Here is a 7112-nt window from a genome sequence, read left to right as displayed (position 1 = left end):
ATGAGGCCGTGATGATACTTACAGCGTAGAGTGAGACTCACACACGAACACAAGAAGAGAGAAAAGATATGAGATGCAAAGGAATGAAAAATGATGGCCTATTTATAGCATAGCCTCTGACAGTTTTGGGCGTGTAAAATTTGCACAAAATCAATGAAGATTCTGCCCTTTAGCCATGAGAACCAAATATTTCAAAATTAGATCATTTAATCGATTAGATTGAGGTCATAATCGATTAACTCTTGGTGTTTTTTAGTATCTCGCATGTTTGTCATTATTGCATATATATGATTGACTTGGAGGTCAAGTTTAAATCTAATTCGATTTAAAATTTGAAGCATGTAAGTCTTATAATTGATTAACTTATGGCCCTAATCGATTAGGCTTTTGCCTTTCAAACTCCTTGATACTTTTTAGGCCAGGTGTTAAAATTTTGCATTGTCATACTTCTTTTTGTTCCCCTAGCTAATTTGCTAGCACCCCTTTCTTGACAAATACTAGAAAACTCATATATTTTGTTATTACGAATGTTTTTAACAGATGAGCAAATATTAAATACACTTATTTAAAGGGTTAATCGGAGTTTTATGATTAGTTACTCTTTAAATATTTTATTACCTTGAAATCAAGTAACCTTGATAGACCCCCCCCCCCCCCCTCTCTCAGGAACAACAACATAATATCGTATATCATTATCTAAGAATCTTTGGATGCGAGAGTTGATCAAACCACGAGATAGATATGTACATTACAGACTCATCTTCTTAATCTACTAAGAGATTAGTTGATCATCATAGATCAGGGATGTTGAGACCATACTCAACGAACATTTTCTTTAATCACGATTGTTGATATACACCATCGGTGAGTATCCTTGGATCACAAGATTTAATTCAAAACAAATATTGATGTATATTCTAAGGTATATACTTTTATTTTCACAACTTCATTTAATATGTGTTACCGCTTCATTAAAGTTGCAAAAAATTCCTGTAAAACATACTTGGGTGTCACCTTTGGTACCCAAATTTTCTTGGGTCTTGGTACGTTAGTAGTTCTAAGAGGTCTAGGGTTACTACCTTTAGAGATCTAAATGGCTAGACCTATTATAGTGATAATTTTTATAAACAAATCGATTCACTTCCTTCCTATTTAATTCTTTACTATGTGTTCTAACGGACTTAAACCCTAATCCGGTTTTATTTAAGGAATACATTTGGCTTTATAGAATAAAAGTCAATGTTTTCTTTCCCTTAGTTTATTTACTCAGGGTTTCATGTAAATATGTTACTTCGTTTTTCATCAAGACACAAGTCTCACATGTTCTAACTAGGTTTCTAATATTATTTATTTCATGCTTAAGCATTTCATTACTCTTTTATAGAAACTCAAGATAATCCTTATGATCTAAGTTACACTTTTTGATGTTATCAGTTTCTTTAATCAACTTAGCACTTAATTTAAACAGCTGTTCATATGTTGACTTTGTTAGCTTATGGTCATCTTCTTAGTGAGATACTTTCAAATAGATTTCTTCCTCCTCATTGGATGAAGATTCTTCGAAGGTTCTACCTGAGGTTGACTCTCCGACTCCTTCTTGATGTTGAATCTTTGTTATTTGTAGAGGCCTTCTTCTCTTTTCTTCTCACAAATATTCCACTAGATGACGCTTCTTCTTCGTATCCTGTTATAGATGAAGTTCATGTATTAGATGTTGAATCCACAGAGGATCGTTCAACTGCAAAGACTGCTCTTTCGAAGGAGATTACTAAAGTTGATTTATCTTCATAGGAATTTGTTGATGAAATTAATAAATATTCTTCTAAACTTGATCTAATGCCTACATCCTTTATTAGTTGAATTAACTCTTTCATCTTCTCAATGATTTCCTTCTTTTTGGATTTTTCCTAAAAGTCGTAAACATTCCCATATCTCAATTTAAGGATTGGATCAAGTTTCTGATTTCAATTCTTAATTCTTAGATATTTGTTAGAACTAAAAATTCTAACATTATTTTGAACATTTCTAAATTTAATAAGCATTCATGAGTAAAACACACATCTTCTTCACCTCTTGTGTTCATTCTCTCTTGTTTGACACTTGGAGAAACTCCATATATTATTTCAAGAGTGTCGCACATTTCCTTGACTGATTTACAATTATGAACATAGAGAAGTTAATTATAATCTAAAGACATAGATAAGAAATTATTTGTTTTGAAATTAACTTCAAGATTTTTCTTTTCCTCTATGGTCCAAAGGAAATTAGGTTTATCTAATACTTCTCCATTTACACGATGACTATGGATAAATAGACCATTGATTATCGTTTCCCATAATTTAATATCAATACTTATAATAAAAAATTTAAATCTACATTTATGTTATTCAAAGCTATCACCATTGAATGGTGGAGGTGTGTTTAGGAAATACCTCTTGTTAAAAACAGTATTGAAAGTCATCTTCCTCCTAAGACAATTAGCCTTTGTACAAGAGTTAGGATCTGATGCCACTTGTTAAATATATGACTCTATTAAATGATAGATCTAAATCTAGAGGGGATGAATATATTTCAAGTTAAAAATGTATCCAAAAATTTGATTTAGAAAAATTTATGATGCGGAAGCAAGTTTCAAATATTTCCTGGATCAAAAATCGTCTAACCGAACCTACTATTGAATAGCTCGGATATGCGTAAAGGTGTTAATGTTATGATAATAATCCACAAGTTAATAAACAACAATTAATAAAAACTAATTGAATACTCTACAATAGTAAAAGTCTATCTCCAATGATATACACACAAAAAAAACTAAGTCAAATAATTTGTCGAACACTTGGTGTGTGAAAAATAAAGTTTGAAATTTTATATGGTGTTTGTTGTTCTAAGAAATCCAATCACAACCAAATGCTTAGTCATTGATACAACAAACACAAGATTCAAAATGTAATCAAAATTATTATCTAAATTATGTTTGTGATCAAAGCAACCGACAATTTACGAATTGAAAAATAAGAGAAAGAGAGAGAGAGAGAGAGAGAGAGAGAGAGAGAGAGTACACAAGGATTTGTTTAGGTAGTTCCCCAATCGACATCGTTATGGGTGCGTCTGTGTCATACCCCGATTTTGGCCCTGAAACCTTTCTCCGTCGATCACTCGTTTGCATTATTTCTTCATTCACCTTCATATCCTTCATTCATGTTCATGTTTATTATTTCATATTTTTTACGTTTTTCACATTCCAAATTTACATTCATATTTTCTTCATTCACATTGGAAAATTTTCCATTCATATTCAAGAAAATTCCACGTACTCATTCATATCTCGACTACTTCATTCATTCACTCATTCATTCATCGCTCTCTCTATTGAGTGTGTTTTCTTCATCATTCATTTCCTTCATACCAATAATGGCTAGGAGTTGGCTTATTGACATGGGAGGATTTGCAAAGAAAGTGAAAAGAACTACACTCTCTTTAGCTAATCAGATATTGGATTGTGGCGCATATCGGGAATGTCCAAACTGTCACTGTCGTATAGACAATAGTGATGTTTCTAGCGAGTGGCCTGGCTTTCCGATTGGTATAAAGTTTGATCATTCTGATGTAGAATTATTAGACCATTTAGTGTCTAAATGTGGTGTTAGTAATGCAAATCCTCACATGCTTATCGACGAGTTCATACCAACATTGGAAGGAGACCAAGGCATCTGCTATCCACGTCCTTAAAAAATCTTCTAGGTGCTAAGAAAGATGGGAGTAGCATTCACTTTTTTCACAGAACAATAAATGCATATAATACTGGTCAACAAAAGCGTCAAAATATTCAACATCATGGCTTAACTGAAGATCATGTACGCTGGCACAAGACTGGTAAGACCAAAGCTGTAATAGAATATGGAGTACATAAGGGCTATAAGAAGATCTTGGTTTTGTATATAAGATCTGGGAAAGAGTCAAAATCCTACAAATCTGACTGGAAAATGCATCAGCACCATCCTGGGAATGATGAAGATGAGAAGAATGGAGAATATGTGTTTTCAAAAGTATTTTATAAACATAATGAAAAAATGAAGAACTTAATTCATGTGTCACAAGTTTCAACACCAACATGTTATATTTCTCTAACAATAATATTACAAATTTGAGACATCCACCACCAGATCTATCTTCTGAGTGCAACAACACTGCATCTGGTGGGGCAAATAAGAAAGAGCTAGATTTCAACAAGCTACAATTCAATTAACCTTCAAGGTTAGGAAAGAGAAATTAGGTGACAGGACTACTGCCATTCACCAGCTCTGTCTCGTTAGAAGTTTTTGGTTATATCAAGATTCCTTCAGACACAAATTGAGGCTCCTATCTTACCATACTTGAGCAATGGACCTGGAAATGCAAGATAACCACATTTAGTTTAAGGAGATAAGAATTGTTTATCCTAGTCAGTTGCTACATAAAAATAGCTTGAAAGCAGCCGAAAAGTTTTCTCATGAAGAACCAAACAAGGACTTACGATGTTGGGCTGTTTCGCATACTATTTTCTGCTTGTTTGGTAGAGGAGGCCTTTGAACTATCAGCTGCATATCTCTTTCTCGACCCTTTTCCATTTGATGCTCACTGCTCACGGGTCACTGGATTTTTTAAGACTCCTGCAGTTTTGCTCTCACACCATGACTGGATTTCTTTTTCTTCTTTTCTCCCTTGTTGTTGACATAAATAATGATTTGAGCCAAGGTGATGTAAAAGAAGTAAATGAAAACTTTTTGATACAAAGAGAAGGTCACAGAGAGAATGGGCAAAATGCAGTGCAATTTTGTTGAGAAAACTTACATTTCAGGAGAAGGTGGGTCCAAATAGATGTGAGTGCCGTTTACGGACTCTTCTGAACTATTATGATGCAATCATTATTCTCCACAAGGACAAAACTTGCGCTTCTCTTCTCATCAGAAGTTGGCCATGGAACTCAATTTGCAAAAGGACATACTAGCAGGTGCTTCCAACCTTTATGCTCACAAACTTAACACAGCGTGATATCCTCCTGCAATAACAATGCAACAACCTTTCTCACTGACCTCCATCACATAAATCGAGTCACTAAGGCAGCTGAATGTAAGGTTATCGTGCTACCTGTGAAAGGAGATCCAAAAGTTATTCCTTGGACTCAACTTGCCCCAATATGAAGTGCTTGCAGTGTTCTCATTCCTCCAACAAGTGTGGTCCATATTTGGATTTAAGTCTTGAAATATTGAAGACAGTTTCTCTTTAAAAGGGCACTTACAATGTTCACTGCTGCAGAATTTTTTGGATGGAGCAGAGCAGCAGTACCAATGCCAAAGGCACCTCATGTGCTATCAATTCATTGCACGGGGTCTTGGTTCTTTCTGGTTACAACACTCATTCTGGCCACCTTTACTGCTATGTTCGCTCTTCGAATAACGCGTGGTATATCCTGGATGATATTTGGGTCAAACCTGCCAGTGAATGTGGAGTTTCTAAATCAGCATAGCTTACATAGCACAATATAATTTCTAAACCAAAAAACTCTCAAAAAAAATGATGAGTAGTGCAAGATCAAGAAATAGGTCACCTTTTACACCAAACCAATGGCAAGAGCTTGAACAACAAACTCTTGTTTTCAAATACATGGTTACAGGAACACCTATTCCACCAGATCTTATCTTCTCTATCAAAAGAAGCTTGGACAGTTCAATATCTTCAAGAATCTTTCCACATCCTCCAATTGGGTGGGGATGTTTTGGAAATGGGATTTGGCAGAAAAGTAGACCTAGAGCCCGGAAGGTGCAGAAGAACAAATGGCAAGAAATGGAGATGTTCAAAGGAAGCATATCCAGACTCTAAGCAATGTGAAAGACACATACACAAAGGTAGAAACTGTTCAGGAAAGGCTGTGGAACTAGTTGTGTCTTCATCATCAGCAGCAACGACACCTTAACCCCACCTTCTTCTTTTCCTTTTCATGAATCTCAACAAGCCTTTTCATAACCCTACCAAAACCCTTGCTATTATTCTCAGCAATCTATTACTGGTTCTAAACCTCTTGATCATTCTGAATTTCAACCTCATGACGGTTCTACTACTCATCACCGCGTTTTGGATTTTGGATCTTATTCTCACGATGGAAAAGACTATATGAGGCATGTTCAAGTACAAGGGATAATAGATGGAACTATGGATGAGACAACTTTCTTTCCAGAAGATTTCGGCTCTTCTAGGAGTTATCATGATTCATATCAACAACGGCAACTGAATTCCTTTAAGTCGTCGTCATACGCAAGCTCACAATTTCAGAACATCAAAGATGATGATCCAAGACAGACACTATCCCCTCAACAGCAACTGTTGTTACATTATGTTGTATGTATGGATTTGTCGTAGTACAAGGACCTGTTCATGGACAAAGAGTTAGACAAGCCGATGTTGGTTTTAAAATTCACGAGAAGTGCGATCCATTAAGATTTCAGGATGACAAACCTGTCCAGCCAATTGCTATATCTGATAAAATTCTGAAAAGATCAAAAAGCTTATCATTTGTATTCCTTGGGATTCCTAGACCAGATCGAAATCAAACATCATGACAATGTCATGTCCACCTGTAATACCAATGTAAACCAAGCCATTCAGTCCACTTGCAATAGAGAAAAGGCCAATAAAAACAATCCCAATAAAAGTACATTCAACCTGCATCTGATTTTTCATGACAGGAACATTTTTCATTAAAAATTCAACTCACCCCTTTATTTTCACTCAAACCACCTCATGCTTCTCCATCACAAGCCATGCTACAACAACAAACTACACACACGCCAACTCAAGGCCATTCATAACCATGTGAATTCCTCCTAATGAATACCATGGGCCTTTACGCCCACAAACTCAGCATGTCCTCCTGCAGCATCAAACACAACGAGTTTCTGCGTAAATTTACCAAGTTTCGATGCACTAAGATGGCATGAGCAAAGAAGAAAAAGCCTACCGTAAATGAATGTCGGCATGGTGTGAACTACAAGACATGATTTTTGTTACTTCGGCTTCAAGACCGTCCGACCGCCCCTTTTGAGCCTAGAAGCAAAAGAGAACATCATGTTAATGCC

At 35.5% G+C, this 7112-nt stretch overlaps 2 pseudogenes; both read left to right on the top strand.

The window, feature by feature from the left end:
• Positions 1–3411: 3411 nt before the first annotated feature.
• Positions 3412–4148, top strand: LOC127102606 (SUPPRESSOR OF GAMMA RESPONSE 1-like; annotated as a pseudogene).
• A 1408-nt stretch (positions 4149–5556) lies between these two features.
• LOC127102605 (growth-regulating factor 5-like) lies at positions 5557–6396 on the top strand (annotated as a pseudogene).
• Positions 6397–7112: the final 716 nt, after the last annotated feature.

Source organism: Lathyrus oleraceus, chromosome 7 (assembly GCF_024323335.1).
Source record: "Lathyrus oleraceus cultivar Zhongwan6 chromosome 7, CAAS_Psat_ZW6_1.0, whole genome shotgun sequence".
NCBI lineage: Eukaryota > Viridiplantae > Streptophyta > Magnoliopsida > Fabales > Fabaceae > Lathyrus > Lathyrus oleraceus.
Note: the sequence above shows the minus strand (reverse complement) of the source record. Positions and strands in the feature narration are given on the sequence as shown.